The 25,990-nt window shown below is 42.2% G+C and overlaps 1 long non-coding RNA gene across 2 annotated transcripts; it reads left to right on the top strand.

The window, feature by feature from the left end:
* The first annotated feature begins 662 nt into the window (after positions 1 to 662).
* On the top strand, positions 663 to 25,203 carry LOC130684147 (uncharacterized). Of its 2 annotated transcripts, XR_008998337.1 has the most exons (4): positions 663 to 1,030; positions 18,311 to 18,399; positions 21,940 to 22,063; positions 23,290 to 25,203. It is a non-coding gene; the product is annotated as an uncharacterized LOC130684147 (long non-coding RNA). The 2 variants fall into 2 exon arrangements; XR_008998336.1 differs by lacking the exon at positions 18,311 to 18,399.
* The last annotated feature ends 787 nt before the right edge of the window (positions 25,204 to 25,990 follow it).

Raw genomic sequence — 25,990 nt, 5'->3', positions numbered from 1 at the left:
TCCTCCAACCAGCAGGGAGTGTGTTTTTGAAAGGTGCCCTATTCTGATAAATGAATTGCCTTCTTGATTATTTTTATTACCATAAATTCCACATTTTATAGCTCAAGATCCAACTAGAGTAATGGCCACAGACAGGAAGAACAAAGGGGAAATTAATGAACTGACTCCTCATTTGTGTTTCTGTTGGGAAAGATGTAATTTGTTGGTTTTAAAAAGCTCCTGGATTGAGCTGCTACCATAGGCAAGTGCTGCTGGACCCTGGTACCCACAGGGTGAGGCAAGGTGTGAAACTCAAATATTTTTAAATGAACTCAAACACATTTTCATTTCTTAATGGTCACTATCACTAAGCAGATAAGAGCAAGACCTATCTGCATAAAACAAACAAATGATTAGTTTTGACAACAGAAGCTTAAGCAGGATGTTAATTAGCAGCCGTAGAGATGGGAAGGTCCTGGATGGGAACAATTACACAGACAAACCCACAGTATGGCTACAATGTGCCAGGGTCCCATCCCTCACCATATGGCTGCAGTCTGGCGAATGGCTTGTTGGCAATTCATTACCATATCGCTTGGAACTCAGGAGCCAATGGTTTATGATTAGCCAATTCATTATGTTATCCTTGGTACCTCAAGGGGACCCTGAGGGCATGCCTCCCCTGTTGTGTTATTTTAAGGACATATGACAGGGAAGGAACAGCCCTCCCTTCCCCAGCTGCCTCAAAGTACTGTTTGCTGGAAAGTTTGCTGGAATTGAGATACAATCTTTCAAAAGAAAATAAACAAGCAAAAAATCCCTGCAGTCATGAACTGTAGCCACAGCTGGAAACACTGGAACATTCCAGGAGATGAAAACAAAGATTTCCTCCTCCTTCTTTTCCGCCCTACTGAGGACACATCAGCCAACCTTGTGAGTACTCTTTAGCTACAATGAGGACGTGATCAGAGAGAGTAAGGACTAAGGACCAGGAGACCAGGCACGGGAAGTCGTGGGATCTGGAAGGGGCTCTATTACTAACTAACTTGGGGTAAGTCAGCTTCAGCTTTGATCCTTAGCTTCAAAACCTGCAAGATGGACACCATCCTCTCGCAATCCTTCCTGCCTCACCACTTCCTGTGGTATGGGGAGCATCACGGGAGGAGCACAGTTGACAGGGAAATTCACTTTGAATCCGCATCACTCACTGCCCTGCAGCTGATCAACCCGCCAGGGATCAGAGAGGTTTATTTTCAAATCGTTAGCATCTGTGGGTGGGCAAGGAGGAAAGGGCACTGCCTCTCCCATTGGATCCACTGCTAATGGGATCCGCCCACCTCTGCGATTCAGCATTTTAACTAGCGTTGCCAAGAAGGAGCAAAGGGGGCTTTGCATAAAGAAAAAAAGTGGAGATGAGGCCTGAGTACTGACTTAGAGGAATGCATCTCGCAGGGAGCCTGACACAGTAGCAGGAACACTTAGAGTCAGAAAGTGTTAGAGGGACAAACCTCCAAAACCAAGAGTGTAAAGGGGAAGGTGGATGCATGAACACCAGGCACTGAATCACATTAACATGACTGACTAAGCATGTAGCCAGAAAGAAAGGATGTGACCCTGCAGAAGGGAAGCCCCCTCAGTGAGTGCAGGCCCAGGACGGCTCCATTTTGTGCATCACTCGGAGGTGGATACCCTTTGTAGAGCTTGTTCTGTGAACCCACTGCAGCCAGGTGCAGCCATGCCCCAATCCTGTAAAACCTGCCTCTATGAAATAATCCAGGGCCGAGTCAAGGATCCCAGGATCCTCAAAACATATACCACACTCTGATGTGTCACAAACACTATCACGCTCCTGCACATAAATCTGGACCTACAAGCAGCACACTTGCCACGATCAACAGTAATTACACATTTAATTAACTCCAATTGAGTTTCCTTCTTAGAATTCCAAGGGGCTCTGGGGAAGACTTACCATGGCCCAGGTCCCTGGTTAGAGCAGTCCAGGGAATTTTAAAATGCTTCTTCTGCTTGTGATAAATGTTCCTGTTGCAAGCAGTAGAGGCATTTAAAAAAAGAGGAGATTTTATTGATCATTCTTTAAAAAAAAAAAGAACCAAAACATAGGTCCTTCTCACAACTTTGTGATTTTAAGGAAGCACTGCCCAGAAAATCCAGAGCCCTGGGTCTGAGTTCTGGATCTGACACTGATTCATGGTACAACCTTGACCATGTCAATTAACTTCTTTAGGCTTTAGTCCTCTTATTTACAAAGTGGCTGCAAAGCACACTGTAGTATTTATTAGGTGACCTTTAATAAGATGTTTCTCAGAGCATGATCTTACAGATCCAGATGATTGCAAAGATCAGAGTTGGGCCTTTGCTTTATGGATGTTGAAGAATGGATTTGGGTACTTTGAGCTCTATTACTCTGGCATCCCATGAGTTGGTATTGTTTCCATATTTATGATAATGGGGATTCAGTGGCCCTTGTCAACGGCACAGACTCTAGATGTGAAACGTGTTCCTGTGGGAATGGGAAGTATTTTAGGGCTCATCATCCAGACCTAGTAAGCCCATCAAAACCCCTACACTGTGCAAGGTGCTCTGCTAGGCTGTAAGGTATGAGGATGAGAGGGTACAGGCCCTGGCCTGCAGGAGCTTACACTCTGCTAGGGGAGTTAGAACCATAAACAGGTCATTTCAGTACAAGATGGAATGTGAAACAATGAATGATCAAAGAGTTTCTCAAAGCTTTTTCTCCAAGTCTCACCTGCACTGGAAACAATGGGAAGTTTCTTAAAGGTGCTTTCTGTCCCACCCCTGCCTCATGAATTAGAATCTCTAGGAGAGGAATTTGGGAATCTGCCTGTATAATAAGCACTCTTGTGTCTTCTGCCTGATGAACAGTTCATTATGGGCAAAGTCAGCTGTGGGAACTCACAGAAGGACGGCACAGCCTCCTGCCCTTATGGACCACTTATCTGAGCCCCATGCCCTTCTAGATTTTATGAGAAACCCAATAACATACAAGAATTCTTTCCCTCTAGGCTCTTATAACCTATACATTTCTCTAGAGCCATAAAACCAGGATATCGTATCCAAAGATAAGGGAAAAAAAGCAGCAGACCTGGAGCTCATGCTTCAGGATATTCTTGTACTAGCCAGCTGAAATGGCGTGCCAGTTTCCTCCCCCATGACGCTCCTTGCCCCAGGGCAGAAGCCACTTGACATACCACAGGGACATTTAGCTCTGCCCAAGACTCTGGGACCCCTATGATCCTAGGATGGTATTAAGCAGTCTGTGCGGGGTGCCTTGTCACAGCCAGTCCTGTTGTGACCTTGTAGCTAATTTTCAGATTTTTGGCTGCCTTCTGGGCTTCTGTTTCATCCTTATCCAATGTGTCAGGACTTCTCTGGCCCTCGCCAGGGACATGGCCTTCACCTGCAGCCCTGTGGATGGAGGCAATGCTACTTTCTCTACCTGGTGATGACAAAGCAGCGACTAAGCGTTTTCACAAATATTGTTGTACTTGAGCTACACCCAATTTATACATTTCCCAGAGAAATAATGTTATGTTGATTTTATAGATAAATTTAAGAGACTTAGTTAAGTTTATAAAGCTGGTAAGTAGCAGATGCAAGTCTCAGATTGGAATCTTCTTACTCAACTGTAGTACGTGTCTGTCACATAATGATCAAACGTGCTTTATCAAGGGTAATGCCTGTGGATAGGACACAACTGGAGAGTCACTTTTGATCTTCTCCTGGGTGTATCTAGTACTTGGAATGGCCTCTGATACTTTTGGTAAACCAGTTTGCTAGAGTGGAAATAGCCTGGCATTTGGAGTTCTGGTGTTCCCTTACTTTGTGTATGATCTTGTGCAGGTTTTAGCCTTTCTGACCTTCAGGTTTGTTTTTGGTAAAATGGGACAATAAACCCATGCCAGAAGGTACTGTTAAGTGGATTGAATGAAATAAGGTAGATAATCTCTTCAGCTCTGTAAATGTTAGCCTCCCTCCCATTTTCTTATTCTTCTTCTCCTGCACATGGAGTGCAAGATGCTCACCCATTGTTCCTTTCTTCTCCAAGGAAGTGCCAGCATCATAGCTTCCAGGTCCTACAGACGGTTGAGAAAGGCTTCTTGCTGTGTTTTCTGACTCTGACAGCGACCTTGCTTGTCTTTCCCCAGATCACAGTCTATTCCCCCTTCCCACAGCACCATGGAAATCCCTTCCCTTTCTGAAAACTAGATAAAACCTGGTGAAAAGGCAGAGAGGCATCCACTTTGAGCTGGCTGGTTTGTCTCTCATCTCTACCACTCTGAACCTCAGCCAGGCACAGTGGAGCCCAGGAAAAAGGGTAGAGCAGCTGCCATGCTCTTTCTTGGGGATCTGGAAACCTGGACACGTACTAGGTGCTATAAACACCCATGCCTCAGGGTAAAGCCAGAATTTCAGGTCAGAAAATATTTTACAGCAAACCAGTGTGCCATGAGAAACTAGCACTCCTTGGGATGGGTTTGTATATGGGCCAAGTGGCCAGGTGGAGCAATTATTTCTGCAAAGGATAATCTTTCTCACACACTATATTCTTTCTCTCCATGCTTCCTTTAAAAAAATAATAAGTAGCCAATTATTATCAATTTATTTGCTGCTTTTTATAATTACATTATCCATGATTAACTCACTGGAGCCTAATTCGACTCTAGAGGCATTTCAGAGGAATGCTCCATCGCTGGGCACGGAGGGACTCTTGTGAGCCCAGCTTCCCTCTGTTGGGCTCATAGAACTCAAATTAATGCACATGGAGAGGGACAAAGAGGAGGATGAGAAACGGCAGGCGCCTCAGTCTTGCTGAGTTGCAAAGTCTCTCCACATTCATTATATCATTTGATGCACACTAGCTCTATGAGGTAGCCAGAATAGTTATTATCATCTCCAGTTTACAAACTGGGAAATGGAGCCAGGTCAAATCCTAACATGGTGTCCAAGATAAGATTAAAACCCATACTGACACCCTTCTGGCGCATCTCGAAGGTAATTTCAATGGTAAGCATTTCTGTAGTGCTTTGAAATTTGCAAAATGTTTTCAAATTCCTGATCTCATTTGATCTTTATAACCATCCTGAGCAGCAGAGAGGAAATTATAATATCCATTTTTATAGAGGAGTTAACTTTGGTTTGGAGAGGTAACTTATTCAAGCCGAGAAGGTGTGAAAACTAGGATGAATCCCTGGACTCCTGCCTTCTGATGAAGTGCTTTACTCCACTCCAGCTCCCCTAGAAGCCAAGAATTTACTACAAACACGTGGTTTAAAAGCAACATGGAACAGCTACGTGACATCATCATCGCACATTGTACCAAAGGCTATTCTCTGTGACAGGGGCTCTTAATTCGGGGAGTCCGCGAGCCACCCCTGAAATAATGTTTATATATGTATATGTAACTGCATATGCATGTAGATGTATATATAAATCATAGTTGGAGAGATTCTTTAAAACTTCCATCGGTTTTCTGAAGAGTGAGTGACATCAGACCAACCAGGGAGTTAGATGATTCTGGTCTCTTTTCCACCAGTGGAGGACTCAGGCGGTGGTGGGGTTGGGGGTCTCAGGACTGGGAAGGTGAGGCGCAGAAGAAACCAGGGGACAGGGGCATGGCGGCCAAAGGAAGCATATATTTGAAGATGTTGAATCCAGGAGATGGTAACAGTGACAAATACTGTTGGGACTGAAGACTTGCACAAGTTGGCATGTCTGGCAGTTAGAGAAGATTTTATAGAATTGTGGGACCAGAAAGCAGACAGTGAGGTGCTCAAGAAGGTGGAGATGAGGAAGGGAAGGCAGTGTGAATGGAAGAACTGGTTTAAAATCTGGCAATTAAGGAGAGAGGGGGGATGGAATGCCAGCCTGGGGGAATCAGGGCCAAGTAAAGTTCTCTCTCTCTCTCTCTCTCTCTCTCTCTCTCTCTCTCTCTATTGGCCTTAAACACAGGAGATGATGTGTTTGAGGAGGAAGAATCTAATTGAAAGGGGGAGATGCCTTGAGAGGAAGGAGCCTAATTAGGAGGCAGGAGGGGTGAATCCTGAGCTGAGACGGAGGGTCACCTTTAGACTTCAGACACCTGAGAGTCTCCTGAAGCAGGGTTTAGTGATGGGAGGGAGAGGTGAGGATGCACAGTGTTAGCTTTGCACACATTTCCTGCCAGTTTCATCTGGAGTACTGCTTGTGGCGCTTGAAGCAAGTGGCAAGCGACACCACCCAGAGCTGCTCTGTCACCTCTGGGCACGAGGCCTCTTGGCTCTGATGTCTGATGGCTTCTTGCCACCCTTCCCAGTCCATTTGAGTCCCCCCATTTCCCGGCATCTGGCACTGACTCTGTCCTTTCCTTGAGCCCCCAGCCCCACAGAATTCTCCTGGGATGATTTCAGTAGTAAAATACAGAAATGCATTTGGGCAGCAGTCTTCTTTATTGTTGATTTCTTTGACTGCTGAACCTTTTAGAAAACTTGCACCACACACTGGACAGGTGTATTGCTTTACAGTTATAAAATGGATTACATCTGGCAATTTCTGTATAAAGCTTTTTTCTGGACCTCAGACAGGAATGGACTTCTGTGTTGTTTCTAAGGCACAGAATCTTCTTACTGTTTTACTTTTAGTACCTTTCCCAGGTACATAAACCTCCTGTCTCTGAAGGAAACATGCTCAATGAGATGCCGATGCACACTGAAAAGCCTTCTGCTAGAATCCTCCAAGTGTCACATTCAGCCCCAATTTCCCTTTCTAACAGAAGGTATTCAGAGGGCTTTCCAAGGCTGGCCGTGAGCCAGACCGTGATCACATCTTCCTTGAGATCCTGGGCCATGGGACCATGTTCTCTGGGGACAGTCCACTCTGTAAAGTCCTTTCTGCTCCTCAACCCAGCTGGCACACACCTACCCTACTTGTGAGGACCTTCCCATGGCAGGACTGTGGCAGACTAGGGCTTACTTCTGAATCCTGCCTTCTCTGGGGACCCTCTGCCTGGTCTCTGTGTGTCTAACGTGCTCATTGTCGGTCCAGTTCCACATGGTGGGAACGAGCAAGATGTAGGCCAAGTGGAAATGGATCTTGTTGGGGATGCTCACAGCCGGGTGTCAACAGAAAGGCCTTCTCTGACCATCCTTTTAGAAATAATATCCCTTTCTCTTGCCCCACTGTTCTTTTTCTCCTTCCCCCTGCTTTCTCATCCCACATAGGCTGTACTGCTCTCCACCTGGTAGATTGTCTGTGTGTATGTTTGTCTTCTCAGTTGAATGCGAGCTCCATGGGACAGAGACCCTTCTGTTTTCAGCCTGCTGTATCCCCACTGGCCTTACATGGTGCTGGGCTGTTTGTAAGGACTCAGTACGTATATATATACATATACATGTGTGTGTATATATATATACATATACATATATCTATAAATTTTTTTGCTAAGTAGATTGTCAAATGAGTCCAGGAAGCAATGAGACATAGTGAGGAAAGAGTCAAACTGGGAGCCAAGGAGCTCAGGCTCATCTTCCACGTGCATCTCACTCCGCCACTTGTCAGGCGGACTAGCCCTGACGCACCTTACAGGACTGACACCCTTCGGGTGCTTGAGAGGAAGGGAGGTGTAGTGCAGGAAAGGACGTGGGCTCTGTTGATATTCAGCTTGGTTTGTATTCTGGCTCTGCCACTAATGTGGTGACCTTGGGAATGTCACTTCTCTGACTTTCCAATCCTTTTGTATAACAAGGGTAATACTTCTCCCATACAGTGTTGTGAGCATCAAATAAATGACATGTACGAAGAATTGTGCTTATCATCTGCTGTTGGTTTCAGGAGTCACGCTGTCCTTGGGGGTGGGAATGGCCTCTGCTATTCATCTTTTCCACTTCAACTGTCTGGTTTGGAAACAGATTACCATGCTAATGGACTTGAAGCACTGCCTCTCAGGAAACTGGTGCTGTCACACGGAGCTTCTCTGGGCCTTTGCTCCTATCAGCTACTAAAGCCTTTGGGTGGCCTCAAGATCTCAGCAAGCTGCAGACTTGTGAGCTGGAGCTCTCCCAGGTTCTGGGAGAGTGGGGCTTGGTCTCACATCGTAGGCATTGCGTGTCCTTTCCAGTCTTCTCCATGAAGCACTGGCTGCCAAATTGAAGATATTAATGATTCTACCAGTTGAGTCCTGAATTTGGTTGGTATCTCTTATGAGTCATCATATGTAAGCCATTGAAATTGCTCAAGAGCGGGAGCCAGGTTATTAATGAGGGTGTCTTTCCTGGGTGTTGTGCAGAGGACCAGGGAAGAAGTGGGAATGACTCACTTCGGTAACAAGGCAAGGTGGGCTCTGCCCCAGCAGATGTACACTGGCGGAAGCCCAAGGTCAGGGCTCAGTCTCGGCCTTGGCTTTACTCCCTTCTCCAACCTGACCTCAAGGCTCCGGCTCCCCATGCTGCTCTGTAGGGTCACCTGGTGGTGGTGCGAGTTCTGCAGTGGTTAGTGGGGTCAGTCAAGTGAAGTTTGTACCCTTCAGTTTGGTTTAAATAGAAAAGGGCCACCAGGGTCTTAGAAACAATATTTTAAGACTTCTGCTTTTGTTCCCCCCCCCCAATTTTCCTACTTTGTCTTAACTTTCTTCCTCCTTCCACATGCCTGGCTTCTCTTTTTGTCACTTTCATTCCTCCTTCTTCTGTCACTCTTCCTTCCTGCTCCCCTGCACCCAAACTCACTCACGCATGGCAAATCCTGGTGGAGAGGTGGGGACAGGGAGGGCACTGGGCAGAGGAAGCAGCACACACAAAGGACCACAACTTAGGGAGCTCATGATGCATTGGCAGCTGGAATATGCAATCCAAGAAACTAAAAGTGAAGTTGGGAGTCCAGCAGTGGTCAGATACTGAAGGACCTGGCCTGCTATTTTAGGAGTTTTGCCTTTATCCCAAAGGGTAGACAGAGAACCATTAAGAAAGAGGATGTTTGTATGACATGATCCAATTCTGTTTTAGAAAGCTCTGGCTCTGTTAAGCCAAGAATGGATTGGAGGGTGTTTGTTTGGAAACAAATTAAAGCTAAGACTAAGGAGGGCAAAGGATAGTTTCGAGAGACTTGTGGAAACAAGAGCAATGGGGCTTAGTGACTGTGTCTGTGATGGTGGGGAGGGAGGAAGAGGAGTCAGAGAGGACCCCAAGCGTTGGCTTGGTCAGATGAATAGATGATGTTGGTGAAACAGTGAGGAACAAGGAGCAGTGTGTGTTTTGGCAGGGTTGATGATGAGTGACTGTGGACATGAGGAAGGACAGCAAACAGAGCTAAGGGTGGGAGCATGAAAGTACAGTGGCATCAACTTGGAGTACACAACTCCTCCTGCAGAGCTCAACTGCCTGATGGGACAGTGGACCTGGAGAGCCAACTTTAGTTTTATAAGTGGTCACCCAGCTCTCTCCTTCCTGGTCTGTGGATAGCCCTTCCGAAGCCACCCGTCTAGGGAAAGAAGTGCAGTACACTGACAAGGCACTTTCACTTTCTGCCCTGTCAGGGACTCACTTGAAAGGTGACAGTACCCAGAACATTTGAGCTGCTCTCTGCAGACACAGTTTGGCGAGAACATCGCTTTCCATTTAGAGGATCAAGGATGTGGCTTGATGTTTCCATTTAGTTCTTAGGCAGCAGCCTTTCTGCGCCAAGTCAAATCCCATCAAGCCTTATGTGAGGGAAGCTGGTCCCTATTCCCTAAGCTCAGCTATTTTATCAAGTCTTTATCAAATGCCTAATGCGTACATGGAAAAAATAGATATGAGGCACAGAGGAAAGTGAAATTAAGAGATATACCCAGAATCGATAACTATGTAACCAGTATAAAGTGATTCACAGAAGAGAATTTTGGCCCAGAGTAAAAGACTAGAATTCTTACTAAGCTCTGTGGTTCACTGCTTATATTGTAGTAGTTCCAAGCAACGTCTCTAGAGTTGGAACATCTAGTTCAAATCCTGGCTCTGCCCTTGACTAACTGACTGGATTATTGCAAGGTTTAATTAAACTATGTAAACCACTCAGAGCTGTGCTTGCACAGAGGTGAGTGCTAGCTAATGCTGTTGTTATTAATGTAACTGTTGCAACGGGCTGTATGACCAGGGAGCATTGAATTAGTCTTGAGGTAGCAATGTCTTCATTCATTAAATAAGTGCAAGATGCTCTCTTAGCAGAGTGTGTTCTGAAAAGACCTGGGGCTCCTTCACCTACCCCATCATTTTATTCATTTTATTTATTATCTTGGGTTTTCACAAAGTTTTCACTTGAAGAAAGGGTTCTGAAAATAGAAAGCTGTGAATCATTGGACAAATGGTCTCAGGCCTGTCCTCAATAAAAGCACTTGATTCTCTGCGTGAAAGGCGCTCTTGATAGTGGGCAGGGAGATGAAGTGGTCTCCGAGGACCTGCCACAAGCCAGGGGGCTCCTAGCAGTTGATAAACCTGGAAGAGAAATGCAAGTCCTACAGAATGGGAAGTGCGAAGCAGAAGGGCAGAACCAAACTATGGGGGGAGAAACAGGTTACCAGATTATTCAGTCCTATCCCTGGTGAAGCTGAATGGGTAGACCAGGGCTTCAAGAATATTTGTCCCAAGTAGAGACTAACCAAAGTCGGGAGTGGTGAACAGCAAAGATGATTGGCTCCATTGTGGAAACCACCTCGTCGATGCTTTTTCTTGCACGGACAGGTAAGCAACATCCAGAGTCCAACCCTTGTCCACGGACACACAATGAGTTACTATTGACTGTGGCAGGTATTCTAGCTGTAACCAACTAGCCTTTCCCCTTCCTCCTTTGCAATAGAGCTCCCACTTTTTAGCTGGGCACATTGCTGACTGAATTTAAGAAAATATTTCCTAGCTTCCTTTGGAGTGAGAGATGCCCAATAAAATGTCCATGCTAGTTAAGGACTTCCAGGCAAGAATTTTTAGAGACAGCCAATAAGAACCATTTTGCCCTTTCCACCCCCACTTCTTCCTGCTTCTCACCTGGAGGGCATTGAGCTGCAGCACCATCTCAGGCCGTGAAATGACACTGGAGATGGAGCTCATGTGTCTAAGGATGGCAGAGCAGAAAGATGGAAAGAATCTGAGTCCTGGGGACATGGTGTGGCCGTCACATTTGCCCTGGACTGCCTACCTCTGAATTCTTCTAAGTTCAGACAAATATTCTCCTATTGTATTTAAGCCATTGTCATTCCTGGGCCCTGTGCCTAACTACAGAATGTTGTTCTTGATTCCTGGGCAGAGCTGGGGCTGGTGGGGGCTCCCCGCGTGCCTTGACTCTTTTGTTTGGCAGCGCTTCTTGCATGACCCCACCGCTCCCGTGTGCGGAACTGTCTCTGTGTGTGTGCACGAGCAGAAACCCAAAGCCAAAATAATTTTCAAAGCTGTCAGTTCTGTTTCCCACTGACTTCTGCTCCCCACTGCCTTCTCATTTCCACCAGAGGTAAGAAAGGCTGGTGGTGAATAACTATCTTCTTTCCTGAATTGGTTAGTATCAAACACTTAATATCCACAGCACAAAATGTTATGATGTTAACATCTTGCTGAATTTTAGTTTTTTTTAATTTACGAAATAAAACATAGTTTCAGCTGAACCCTTTCTGTACTGTGAAGCTATGATCCTCCTTCTTTGTCCCAGAAATCATTCTCTTGAACTTACATGGGTCTTTTTCTGTGTTTTTATGCTTTTACTACAGACAGGTTTAAATCCATATGTAATAGACAACGTTGTTTTATGTTTTAAACATGCATGTAAAGGGGATGTTAATATGATTTGATACTTTTCACTCAACTTGGATTTTCCAAAATCATGCTTCTAGCACACTGAGGCTCACTGCTCTGAAATGTATGCTGCTTTTCCATTGCCCAATTGATAAGCATTTAGATTGTTTCCAGATTTCCAGTATTGTGAAGAGCACAATAACAAACATCCTTTTACATGTCATATTACACATAGGAGTAAGTTTTTCCAGGGTATATAGCTAGACATAAAACTTGTCATGAAGATGTGCATCTTCACTTTTACAAGGTACTTCCAAATTATTGTCTGAAGGGGTTAAAACAATGTGCACCCCCTCCAGCATGACAGTGCCCATTTCCCACGAAAACGGGGCACATCAAACTATGCAATATTTCACAGTTGGAGGGGTGTGAAATGTTATCTCTGCTTTAATTGGTACTTCCCTGATTATTAGTAAAGTAGCGCATCTTTTCATATTTTTATAGGTCATTTCTATTTACATTTCTGTGAATTGCCTATATTTATGTATTTTGCCCATTTTCCTATTGGGCTGTTTGTTTTTTACTTATTATAATGTTTGCCCCGCCTATTTTGATAGCAGTCCTTTCTTGATCAAATGTGTTACAAATGTTCTTCTATCTCACGGGTCCTTTGGCCTTGTTCATAGTGTTTTTAGTCACAGAGAAGTTTTAACTCTTAACATTATCCAATGTATTTACCTTTTCTTTTGTGCTTTTTTTTCAATGTTAAGAAATCCTTCCCTGATTTGATATAAAAAATCTTGCTGAGTTTTCTAATAGTTTAAAAGTTTTTTTTTTTTTCAACTTTTAGCCTTATATCCATCCGGAGTTTATCTGCAATATTTTGTGTTATTTTGTGTATGAAATGGAGCTGTATTGTTAATTTTCCAGTAACGGAGAGCCATCTGTTGTAACAAAAATATCAAACAGTCCACACTTTGCCTACTTATTTGCAACCACCCCTATTAATGTACCAAATTTCCAAAAATGCATGGGTCTCTTTCTGGACTTTCTAGTTTATTCCATTAGTTTCTGTATCTATACCTCTATCACGCTGTTTTGCCATGTGTTTTGATATCTGTGATATAAACCGTTCTTCTTTGTGTTCTTTCTCAAAATCCTTTTCGTTGTTCTTGGTCCTTGTTAACTTTCATATGAATTTTTTAATTTATTTTTTTCCAGTTTTTTTATTGAGACGTAATTGGCATGCATTACTGTATTAGTTTAAGGTATATAGCATACTGGTCTGGCATATATACTGTGAAATGTATGTGAATTTTGATTAATCTAATGAGATGCTTCCTTCCGACCTCTTTCGGCAGGTGCTTTTCTCCTATCCCGTTCCCATTCCACAGATCTGGGCTCCAGCTCCAACTCTGCCACCAAATGGCCATCTTTTCTTAGGTGAGCCATCCAACCTCTCTGGGATGAGGTTTCCTCATCTGTCAGAGCTGTTCGGCCTGCCTTGCTGGTTTGCTGAGCTGATCAAGTGAGGGAAGGGTGTGAGAATGCTCTGTAGAGTCAAAAACATTGAGGTAAAGTCGAGAGTTCAAAACAATACCCTCAGGACTGGCCTCTAATGAAGTGTGAAGGTCAGATGATTTTTTCTTCAACTTTTGCTTTCTTTCCCTTCCCTGACTCTCTTTTCTCCCAAACTTCCAGGGTTGCAAGATACAAAGGTCTTCTGCTGGGGTAGAGTTTTCATGATAGTGTATCAGAGGCAACTTGGATTCATAAGGCCTGGGTCTAGTTTCAGACTCTAACTTTGTGACTTAATGTAAATCACTCAGACTTTTTGAATCTCTATTTTTTTCATCTTTTCAGGAGGCAGAATAATCCCATCCTCCAAGTAGTATTGTGAAATTCATCTATTACCTTGGATGAAAGTATTTAGTAAAATGTGAAGCCTGGTAAGAATCGTAACGCATTATTTGTGTCCTTGCTGATACTTAGAGGTGTAAAAGAACTAACTTACATGAAGACAATGAACTTTACTGGGTTAAAGTACTTTGCCACATGAACAAAGGCATATAGGAGAGCCACACCTCTTTTGTCTCCTAATACAGTTTCTACAGTCTTCTAGAAATGCAGGCAGTCCTTTTCTTAGATACCAGCTTGTTTGGGCCTTGCAGCCTGGCTGTGGAGAAATGGAGGTGGTGGGGAGTCCCTGATGTCTGTCTGGACAAACAGGCAGGTGCTGGACTCAGCAGTGACCAGACAGAGGGAGAGCCTTGGGGGTTCTAGGGCAGGAGCCAACCAGTCTTTGTGCCTTCCTTACAGATACTATTCAGTTAAAATGATCATTAAGGTCAGCCGTGATGTTCCACGGAAGGACTTCCCTAGGAGCAACCAGATGGCAATGCCCGGGCATCTTTCTAACCCTTGCTACTCAGACAACTGGAGCATCTTTTGTTCTTGTGCCAAAATCAGACTTGGGCTTGGGCCAAATGACATTCTGGGCCAGATGACATGAGACTGTAGCCCACCTGCTTCATCTAATACAGGGTACCCTTTTCCCTGGTAATTAGGATCTTGCCCTTTCCTCAGTTCTATTGAAACAGGATTCATATTTATTCTCAGACCACCTCTGCAGCTAATGCTGGACTCTACTGTTTTGACCACCAATTTCAGCTAGAAGTTGCTGGGATCCTGCTAAGCCACTATCAGCACTCACACCCCTGCTCTTAGCCTCTCCCAAGGTCCACTTCTCTGCCGTGGTTTGGACAGTTCTGGATTTTGACCTGGATTTGGATCTTAGTCCCCAGAACTCATGATCTGCATGTCCTTCCCTCTGGGGTCCATATGATTTTTGACCCATTTTCGACCCATTTTCACCCTCCAATCCCTATGTGGTCCCTGCCTGCTCTTGATCCATGTTCATTAATGCCAAGGGTTCAACTCTCCTTTTAGATCTTGTCTTTAGCTTTACACTGTAGATGAAGCACATGACTCTTTTCCTTCTGAAATTTAAGTTCTGAGTCTAGGACCACTTTGTGAAATCTTTCAATCAGGTAGCACCCAAACAGATCATAGCTGACTTTATTATTATTTTTTCAAATATGGACCTGACATCTATTAATTGGTGCTTTAGAAGAAGCTGTGATTATCTATTTAGATCCTCCTTCATGAATGAAGGACACATTCCCCCAGCTGCTGGGAGTCCTTCTCATCAGAAGAGAGAATGTGCCCAAGTCACAACCCCTCCTTGGGGCAGCCCATATCCTGTGACTGCTTGTTGTGGTCATAGCAATCAGAGGGAAAAGAGTTTAAAGTCCCGGCCCCTCATGACAACTCTGAAGGGCCATCCCATTCTAAGGATGCCCATGGGTCAGCTGAGGCTTGGTGGCAAACCTGCAGCCCAGCTACTCTGGGGTGGTTCTGAGAACACTCGTCCTTCCACCATGTAAGTCTTCACTTAGAGTTGGATGCCTCGAGACTGTAAATTGCAACAGATTTTCTCGCTCAATCAACCAACTGTCTGTTGAGTCACCATCTTCTTTCTCAGTAACTTCATCCCTACCCCATGCACAGAATAATGCCCATCCCCACCCAAAGATGTCCACATCCTAATTCCCCAGAATCTTTGAATGTGTTACCTTCTGTATGGTAAAAGAGTCTGCACAGATGTGCATAAGGTTACTGATGTGAAGATGGGGAGGTTATATTGGATTAATCAAGTAGACCCAGTCTAATCACTTGAGTCTTTGAAAGCAGAGAACTTTTCCTAGCTGTGGCCAAAGATGTGACTACAGAAAAAAGATCAGTGAGAGTCAACATTGCTGGCTAGGAAAACGGAGAAACGTGTCACAGCTAAGGAATGCAGACAGCCTCTAGAAGCTGGACATGGCAAAGAAATGGATTCTTCCCTGAGTCTCCAGAAAGACACGCAGCATTGCCTCCACCTTGATTTTAGCCCAATGAGACTAGTGTAAGATCTCTGACTTACAGAACCATAGATAATAAATTTGTGTTGCTACTGAATTTGTGGTAGTTTGTTTCAACAGCAATAGGAAGCTAATATACTCCCTTTAGGGGTCATCTTAATACTTTTTGTGTGACCTTGAATGTGTACTTCACCTGTGTGAAGTACTGTGTGTACTCTTCACCTAGTTATCTCATCTATAAAGTGGTTATTTCAGGCCATATGCTTGCAAAACCCCTTTCAAGTTGACATTTTATGGCCCTGATGGGCTACATTCCCTACTTTGCAACATTTATCTTTTCCTTCCAATGAGGCAAGTGTTGGCTTGTATTTTTGATGATGATACAGAGGCAAGACTATCTGAGATGCTGCAGGAAGCAGCAGAACCACCGTGCACCGTGTCAGGAGTGAGAATTTCTTTCTCATCTCTCTGGCTCTTCAAGTCTGTCTTTGCATCCATTTCTAAATCTCCTACTCCCTATAACTCCTCATGATCACAAGAAAAATGCATCTCTGCTGGTGAACAATTTATGAACTAAAGCCTGATGAATAATAGACTTTGTCACTTTTCTCTCTACTAGTGGACCTGCAGGTACAATTTAAAACATTTTTTTGGTTATGCCGAAAATAATTTGTTAAAAGTTATAGATGCCAAGATAAGAGATGGAATCAAAGGTACCAGTGTTCTTGCTGTGTGAAAGTTAGTGCAGCTTTTAGGGAAATTCACCATTTTAGGATTTTAAAATACTGATCTTAGTCTGATTTTTTAGGAGTAAGTATAATAAAATGCAACTATAATTAAAATACTCATAAACCCCCTAGACATAGCTGTTGTGAAAAAAAGACAAACCGGACACTAAAATGGGGTAAAAATAATAGAGCCTCATTTGGCCCCTTCACCCTCCTATTGGGGAACCAATACAGTTGCCACTTCATTAACTGTTCTGTGCTAAGAAAAGCTGAGCCGACCACAAAGTAAGAATGGCAAAAGCACAGTGATAATGACAATTCTCTGCTACATTTATCTACAAGCGTAGCATGTTACGCTTTTCAAAGCACTTGCTCTATACTTGTTTGAGCCCCAAGTTCTCAGTATTTCTATAATAAAGGGGGGGAGGCGGAGAGGGTGGGTGTCATCCACTGATTTGACAGATGACGGCATCACAGCCTGCAGGTCTGGGCCGGAGGCTGCTCTCTACAGGGAGACCCGTGTCCACTATAGCTCTCTGCTCCTGGCAGCTGGAGCCACTCAATGCATGGTCAAACGCTCTCCAGAGATCTTACACTGCAAACCTGGGGCAAAGGAAACAGTTCTTTTTCTGCTCTCAATAGAAAAAAAATTCTATTTTAGTGACAAAAGAGTCACTAAAGAGTTAATCATTAGTTAGCTGAGAAGAGGCCAAAGAGTTCAGTGAAAGAAAGTAAACCTTAAGAAACCTAGAAATGTATTCTGGTCTGTCACTAGGTTGGCGATGCTGGCCAGTGATGTCTTCAAATGTGCCAGAGTGGAGAAGAAGTGCCCCCCTTTCCTCCTTTCTGGGGCTCCACACACGCTCCTTGGAGAAAATTCCAATAGCCCTCTACATTATGGCCCCTGTAAAATGACATCACCAAGGCCGCCATTAGTATCCCAATCCCTGACCCAGGTGCAATCGACAACCAACCTTGAAGGAGAAATGACAAGCTAAGGCCAGGAGCACAAATAGAACAACCCTCAAATACACCCCAGTTCACGTGAACACTGAGAGGGTGAGACTAGGTTTCCTCAATGATTCCATTTATTCCAAGAAGATCCCATTCTACATTTGGGGTAGTAGTGTTATTCCCACTTAAAAGACTTGTGATTGAGAGCCAAGAGGTGACTCTATGTGGGCTGTCATGTGACCTGAGTCATTACCACTTCACCTCCGTGAAGCTCAGCCCTCTCACCTATGCAATGGGTGTGGTAACAGCGAGTCTCCTTTCTACTTTATAAGGTTGTCATGTCAGTCAAATATGTAAATATAAAGCACTGGAGAAATGTTATGATTATATTATTGGTGCTGGTGCTAATCACTGTAATTGTAGTCTAGGGGTAATAATAATAGTCTAAGAATAAGCACTTGTGGTAGTGCTGGTAAGGCACTTTTGAGATTATTCATCGTACATGGATCTTGCCAGAGAAATCACTAGTGTTGAGATGTGCATTGTGCCTTTTCTTGAATTACTTACTTGGGGCTTTACAATAACTTTAAAAGGTAGAACCTATTATTGTTATTTTATACAACAAGAAAATGAAGAAAGAAAGAGAGAGAGAGATGTGGTTTTAAAGCTGATATCATGAGGTCCCAGTGGCGTCTGCAGATTTCCAGTACTGGGAAGCATGCCTAGCCCTTCTAGGGTAGAGCAACTTGAATCTTTAGAGCCTTATTACCAGTGGCTTGTTGCTCTAAGTACAAGAAAGAGTTATATGGTTGGTATTAGAAGTTCCTTCATGTAGGGCAGAATGATTTACAATTCAGTGAGTCACTAATAAGTCAACTAATCCATGCTCTGTGATTAATATCTGAAAGCCTGCTAAGAATTTCCTTGCCTAGAACTCTCTAACACTATGACTTTTTCCTGACAGACCCCATGATGTGTGTTCTCCTACCAAAGACTAGAGTCTTTGGGAAGGGTTTGCCTGCCAGGGACTAACCCAAGGGCTCTTTCATCAAGGTGAGGCCCATGTGACTCATTCCCAGCAATGGGATGGGATATGTGCCAGTTGTAGATCAAGGTGGGCAGGAGGTGGGTGTGCCTTCTTCACTTTATTCTTGCCTGTCAACCAGGTAGATGCAGAAGATGCAGCATAAAACTCAAAAGCTCTAGAAGATGGTAAAGCCACAAGATAGGAGGCACCCGGTTTCTGAATCACCACTTTGACAAACACCCATTTTGCCTTATATGCAGGAAATGGCCTATTTTGTTAGACCACTGAGATATAAGTAATCTGTTATACAAGCTATTGTATTATTGACCCCAATGAAAAGAGACCCATCAGTATTTCAGACCTAGTACTAATACCCTGCCACCTTGGAAACCATTGCCTTCCTTATCCATGGATATGACATCACCCATCCTAAGTGTTTTCCTTCGAGTCCTAAATAGGTGTAGAGCAGCTGGTCTGCTTGTCAAACAACCAATAAATCTACACTTGGCAAAACAGTGTTTTCATCAGTAAGTGACTTTAAGATAACATTTTCATTACTAGACAAATCACTCCAACCCTGAACCAGCGGCATCCCAGCTCAGGCAGCTCCTGGTGGTGTGAGGCAGGAAAACTAATGAAGTGTGGGGATTATTAATGACTTTATCTTCTCACTCACCCATCCCCTCTCCTTTTACAGACCTGCAGATATGTTCAGCAGTATCAGATTTGTTTGTCTATTTTGACATATAAATAGAACCCACCCCTTTGGAATTTTGCAGACTGGATGGGCACCATGTGCTGATGCTAGCTCATGTCTGGAAGCAACCAGAATGGAGCTGGGGAGAAAGACACTGGCTCAAGGGGAAGATCTCCTTGGGACTCGACGCTCTCAGGTCAATCGTAGTTCCCATGTGGTCCTAGAGACCTCAGAGGGGAAACATTTTTAGTTTTCCATGGCAGCATTATTGGTGGTAACAGTTGCTTTAGAAAACAAATGCAGCAATAAATTCTAGAATGTACTCACAATTTGCTTTGTCACAGTGGGATGAATGGGTTCTTTTAAAGGGTCTTGTGAACTTCTGTTTAGATGATTTCAAGTAGTAAATGAGAACCAGTCCTGTAAAGACAGACAGTGGAGGTCAGACATTAGAAGTCTAGAGAATTTAAATTGCTGTGTTTTTGAATTTAATAACATTTACTCTTTTAAAAATTGTAAACAATACACGTTCATTTTAGAAAATACAGAAAATACATATTAGGAAACAAAACATAAAACTCATCTGTCATCCCACTATTCATATAGACCCACAGTTGACCCATGGAACAGTTATAGATTGTTTCATGAATATTCACATATATATGGATATATATTTTTCTATTGTTTTTAGTTTACAAAACTGAGGTCACACTGCACATACTGTTTTTCTTTCATTGCACATACTGCTTTTCTTTCATTGAATATTACGAATATTTTTTGCCAATAAATAAACTTCAACTGTGTGGCAGACAGCTTCGAAGATGGTTTCCAATGATCTTCATCCTCTTGCATCTTCACCAATGCGTAACGCACTCCCTTGGCATGGGGGTTGGAACTCGTACTTCTGACCAATAGAGTAGAGCAAGTGTGATGGGATGTAAATTCTGAGATTAGGTCACAAAAAGACTCCAGCTGCTGTCTTGTTCACCTTCTCCTGCTCCTTGGTTGCCTGCTGTCATGAAGCCAACTGCTCTGTTGTGAACTGCCCTATGGAAAGGAGGGCAGAAGGACTGAGGGAGACCTCCAACCAACAGGCCTGGAGGAGCCAAGCCCTTCCAGCAACTACTTGAGTGAAGTTGGAAGTGGATCCTTTCCAAGTTAAGCCTTGACACATAAACAGAACCCATCAAATACCTTGAGGTGATTCAGACCCCTTGACTGCATCCTTGCGAGAGGCCTTGAGTCAGAGGACCCAGTTATGACCGGATTCCTGACCCATAGACACCGGGAGATAATACATGCTTGTTTTTAGCTGCTAAGTTCTGTTGGTAATTCAGCCACAGCTAACTAATACAAACCACATAGTTTTTAATAGTTGTTTATTATTCCATTTAAAGTTAAGTCAATCTTTTATTGCTCAGTGGTTATTTTATTTATTTTGCTATTATAAACAGGACTGCAATGAATGTCAGTGTAGCTACATCTTGCTGCACATTCTTCTTTCCTCAGGATAAATTCCTTGAAGTGGAATAGCTGAATTTCAAAGGGTTTGTATCTTTTAAGGCTTTTGAGATGTTATTTCCCTGTTGCTTTCTGTACCTACTTACACCCCTGTGGGTTGTAGTTTGGAGTGGCTGCTGGCCCACAACAACAGGTTGATGTTTCTGAAGCAAATTTTTGGTTAATTTCAACCACTCTGTCTTGAGCTGCATCTCCAAGCAAACCAGTTAGAAACAAAACCAAAACCAAATATAAAACCCCAGTAATGAAGACTAAGATTGAATCTTCAAATTTGATGCTAAGTAGTTTATTCAAAGTACTATTGTTTTGAAACCAGATTTCAACCATCCTCACATTGTTAGGCTTATCTTTCATATGTGCTGAACTTATGAAAATATGATGATGCTCATCTTCCCAAGAAGTTTGGGAAGAAAAACAATAATACTGATTGAGGTCAATATAACAATGGACTATTTTGAAAATCTTATTTTGTTTCACTCACACATAGGATTGTCAATAAATTCAACTTTTTAAATTACCAAGCTGGATGGACTAAATTCAATAGATACATATTTTTTGGAAGCCTTTTGCATACATACATGCCACCACCATTTCCAAATTGTACCTTCACTGTTGGGGAAGAATAAATATTTTAATGAATACTATATATTTTAACAGGCCCTGCATTCTGCAATTGGTTTAAGCTAAGGGTGCAATTTCAGGCATCTAAATAAGTAAAGAAATGAGGAAAAAATCCATGTTAATTGCAGTAATTTGGGGGTACTTTCAAATTCTTAATTAAGAAATAAAGTAGGATTCATTATCTATGCCCAATGTAAATGGCATGCATAGTTCACCATTATGACCAGATTCAAGACCTGAAGTTATTGACATAAATGAAGTAACTGAAAGAAATCACTGGTGCATTATTGGCCAAAGTGTGCAGGAACCAAGAGGGAGAAAAGACGACCACACAAATTGCTGGTCCTCCATAAATGTCCTTCTTTCTGACTTGGGGAGTGATTATCCTAAATTCCCCCTGGGCCTGGAAACCTTCCTAATCTTTGGGATAGGTTCTTTTCTCGAGCCCCATGTGAAACCTTTCTGAGCCTATCTGACTACTCCACTAGTGTCAATTTTTCCCCCAATCACCTGTCCCAAGTCATTTGTGTGCCTGGATTTCAAGCCCCTGTCTGCCTTGTTCTCTTAGCAGTCTTCTACAAAGGTGGGGAGAAGAGAAGAATTTTTCTTATAACCAGAGGCATTCTGACTCATGCTGCCTTTGGGAAACTAAGCATTAATTTAAACTAGGGAGAGCATATAATTTGTCATACAAAATCACTTTTGACTGTGACATATGCTTAATTAGATAGGACAGAAGACATAAACTGGGACTGTTCCAGACAAACAAGGATGCTTGGTGCCCCTAATGGAAACCCTTCCAGGTCCATAGGGCAAAGGTACAGCATGGCTGGACATAGGTTTTCAGTCAGGTAAGAGGGAGTTCTGCTTTGGAGATGTGGGCTGTAGGCATGATATCAATGAATGTCTGGAAGGACAGGGCATTGGTACACCTGGCTTTGGGCACAGGTGGCTGGTCACTATGCTTTTGTTAGAAATGCTAACATGGATGGTGAGTGTGCATCTCCCAAGCCCTCCCTCTCCTGCTGTGCTGCCCATCTTAGTCCTGCAGGCTGCCATGGACACTCCACAGGCAGTCAACATGTCTCTGGACATTAGCAGTTTGGAGGAGTTTGAGTGACTCAAGACAAAAGCAGAGAAGAAAAGAAATCATCCACTGAGGGTCTGCAGAAAGAATGAGGAATCTGGCCAGAGGTTAGATACTGAGAAGTTTGGAGCAGGTAGGACAGGTTTTGGTTTTACCTGCAGACTCAAAGAAAATCAGAAATCAACATATATATTTCTCAAATGCCTATTATATGCCATACAGAAGGCAGTCTGAGACATATGTCTTATTCTTAAGAAGTAGATTCCTTGAGCAAAAGGCTCCTCTAGTTTGAAAGGGAAACCAGAGAGAAGCCTGGACTTGGCAGCTCTATGGACTGAGCCAGGCTGATCTGAAGACCCCCAAGGAGTTCACAAGGGCTAGCAACGAGTGTCCACATCCCGTGGTGCTCCATTTCTCAAAGGCTCCTTCCTCCGTGGCTACATCTGGACCGAGTCCAGACCTTTGTGAGACTTGGGGGCCTACTGCTGTAAGAAATGTGAATGATTACCTCCATTCATTACCAAAACAAGGTACAGAATGGAATCATGATTTATGGTAAAGAAGATACAGAGCTTTCCAATTTCAGAAATGACCCAAGGAGAAAGAAATTCAAAATGCAATAATAAAAACTGAAGCTAGATACCAGACTAGAAAGAAAAAAAAACCCACTATATGAAGTGTTCCTACATAATCCACTGTTTCAGAGTACCCTAGGTACTCTGACTTGGCCCTGACAGCAGGATGCTAAGGAAATATGAAAGATGAAAGAAAAGTGGGCAGGAGACTTCTGAACCATGGACAACATCCTGGGAAATATGCCTTGTTATGCTGTTTCAAGGAGGAACCAGGAGAATTAGTTGCTGAGGTTCTTTTGAAGAGAGACCTTAAATGCAGTTTTGTCTCAACTATTATATTTGAGAATTGTTTGCTCATTCTTTTATTTATTCATTCCATTTAACAAGTAATTTTTGAACATCTTCTCTTTCCCAGATATAGAATTTGGTGTTGGAGATTCAGAGAGAGCAAGACAGGTGTTTATGGTTTTTTAAAAAGGACTTCTACTTTTAAGATGGAGGTGTTAAGACAGCCCTGCCTACTGCTTTCTGAAATTATTCCAAAACAACAGGGAAAATGCGAAACAGAAGGGCAAACTTCACCTTTGTTGAGGAAGTGCTATCAAGTGCAATAAAGTTTCAACAAGGAGCAGGTAGATTCCAAAAAATGTCTGTTGCCAAAGACCTGAAATGAGGTTGGCAGAGCATGGTGTTCATGAGAGGGTGAAACCACCCCATCTATGGTGGGTGAGCTGTCTGTGAGGGCCATCCCTGGACTCTGTCTGGTCCCACTGAGAAACAGGGGATGTGGTATAAACAAGAAAACACCTAGGCATGCCATCTTTGCGGGAAGCTGTCTGTTGGGAAGGCAGATTGGATAAGATAGATTTACTAATCAGTTTTGCAATTACCTATCTCTTCTTTCTTTCTGTGAAATAATAAAGGATAAATCACACAGGCATATGCACAACCGTGTCATAAGGTGCATCCCTGTAAATAAAAAAGACTCCCCTGGATGACCCTGCCCCATAATCTTCCTGAGAAATAGTTCATTAAGAAAGACCTAATCTCAGTCAATATTAGTCAGAATAAAAAAGCAGCCATGAGAAGAGCTCTACAAAGATACTGCAAGAAATGAAGGTAATGATTAGAGAAAACAGACATACAAAGAACATGTATCAAATTGTGTAGCCATAGAGCTAATGGAAGCTGTGCTGAGCAAATGGACATAGTCAAACAAACAAGCCAATAACAACAAAACTTCCAAACCCTAATGAAAAATCATCACTTCAATAAAATAAGAGCTCAAGGAAGAAATGTCAAGACAACTGAAAAAGACAAAAATGAGCCATTAGAGCTCTGGGAAGAGCTGGAGGAGAAACATAACATCATCATGAGAATTAGGGAGCCCATGGAGGCAACAGATACTGCTCAGAAGAAAAAAATGGGCTTACAAACAGGACTAGCAAAGCGAGCAAACAAAATGGAAATGAATACTTGAGAACTGGAAAAAGAACGTGATAGCTATGGAAGATGAAGTAGATCCAGCAGACCTTCGGGTATGCATACAAAGACCAAGCAGGACTTGACAGAGAGTATTGAAAAAAATAGAAAATGTATTTGGAGAAATATAATTGCAAAACTTTTTTCAGAAATGAGATATTTAAGTCTACATACAAAGCAAAACCAAACCAAACTCAAACTTAAATACAAACCATTTCAGAAAACGTTGATACAGAATTATCAACCCAAAAGGTAAAGGAAGACTCTTTCTCCATTAATACAAACAAACAAAAAGTCAAACAAATAATATAAACCAAAACCAAAATTTCTTTTCTAAGGGGGGAAAATTTAGCTGGTTTCAGAATTTTCCACAGCAACATGTCATGTTAGATGACAGTGGAAACATGCTTACAAAACCTCAGTAAGAATGAAATAGAGAAGTTTTTTGCTCACAGTATTGTTCAAGTACAAAAGCGGCACTAAATTCTAATAACCTGGAATATGTGTTTACCAGGGTCTTGTCTGGAATAAACTGAGGCTAAACTTTCACCAACCAGTAGAGAATGGAGAAACTATGGGAGAGAGACTGGTGCTGAATTTTTCACAACTCAGTTTAGGATTAAGATGAAAAAACATGTGGCAATTAAGGTTAGAGAAAACAGTGTAAATTTTAATGAATTATAACAACATGGAAACCCTTAAACTAACAAAACTCAGGAGGTGATGGGAGAGAGAAGGTGGGAGGTAAGCCAAGAGTTCAAAGTTACCACTCAGGGTTAATGAGTCAAGTAAAAGACAGAAACATATATTAAAATTAATGTAATTAGTATTAGCTGAAATATTGTCATTATTGTTGGCATCATCATTATCCCCATTAACTAAAATTAGGTATGGTAGGAAAATGAGAGGCAGAAGAGTAAGTGTGTAAATTTCAGCATCTTGCAGAGCTGACAGTCAATTGCTACTAACCATGTAGAGGGTTAAGTCTACTATATTTAATATTATAAAGATAATCACTTAAAGAATGAAACATATTAACACTTCCTAAACTACCACTATGAACCCACATATATACCAACTTAGAAAGCAAAACAAAATGCAGACCATAAAGTGAAATAAAAAGAGAAAGCATATGATGTCAAGGCTAAGTCCACTCATATCTATCAAATCAATATATATGTATAAGTATCAATACATAAAGTATATACATATACATGAAAAGTATATATATACATATATACTTTATATATCTTATATACAAATACAAATTTATATACTATAAAAGTATATTATATATAAAATATATGTATTAATTTATATACTTACATATGTATTTTCATATATAAGGATACAAATAGGATATAAAAATATATATATACACTTAAAGTATATATATATGAAATACATATGTATGTATATAAATAGGATATAAAAGTGTATATATATACACACACTTAGAGTATATACACTTAAAGTGTATATATATAAAGTACATATGTTAAGTATATAAATAGGATATAAAAGTGTATAATATAAAATACATATGTAAGTATATAAATAGGGTATAAAAGTGTATATATATAAAATACATATGTAAGTATATAAATCAACATATAAAAGTAAAAATGCATCAA

Source organism: Manis pentadactyla, chromosome 6 (genome assembly GCF_030020395.1).
Source record: "Manis pentadactyla isolate mManPen7 chromosome 6, mManPen7.hap1, whole genome shotgun sequence".
In the NCBI taxonomy this organism is placed as follows: Eukaryota; Metazoa; Chordata; class Mammalia; order Pholidota; family Manidae; genus Manis; species Manis pentadactyla.
Note: the sequence above shows the minus strand (reverse complement) of the source record. Positions and strands in the feature narration are given on the sequence as shown.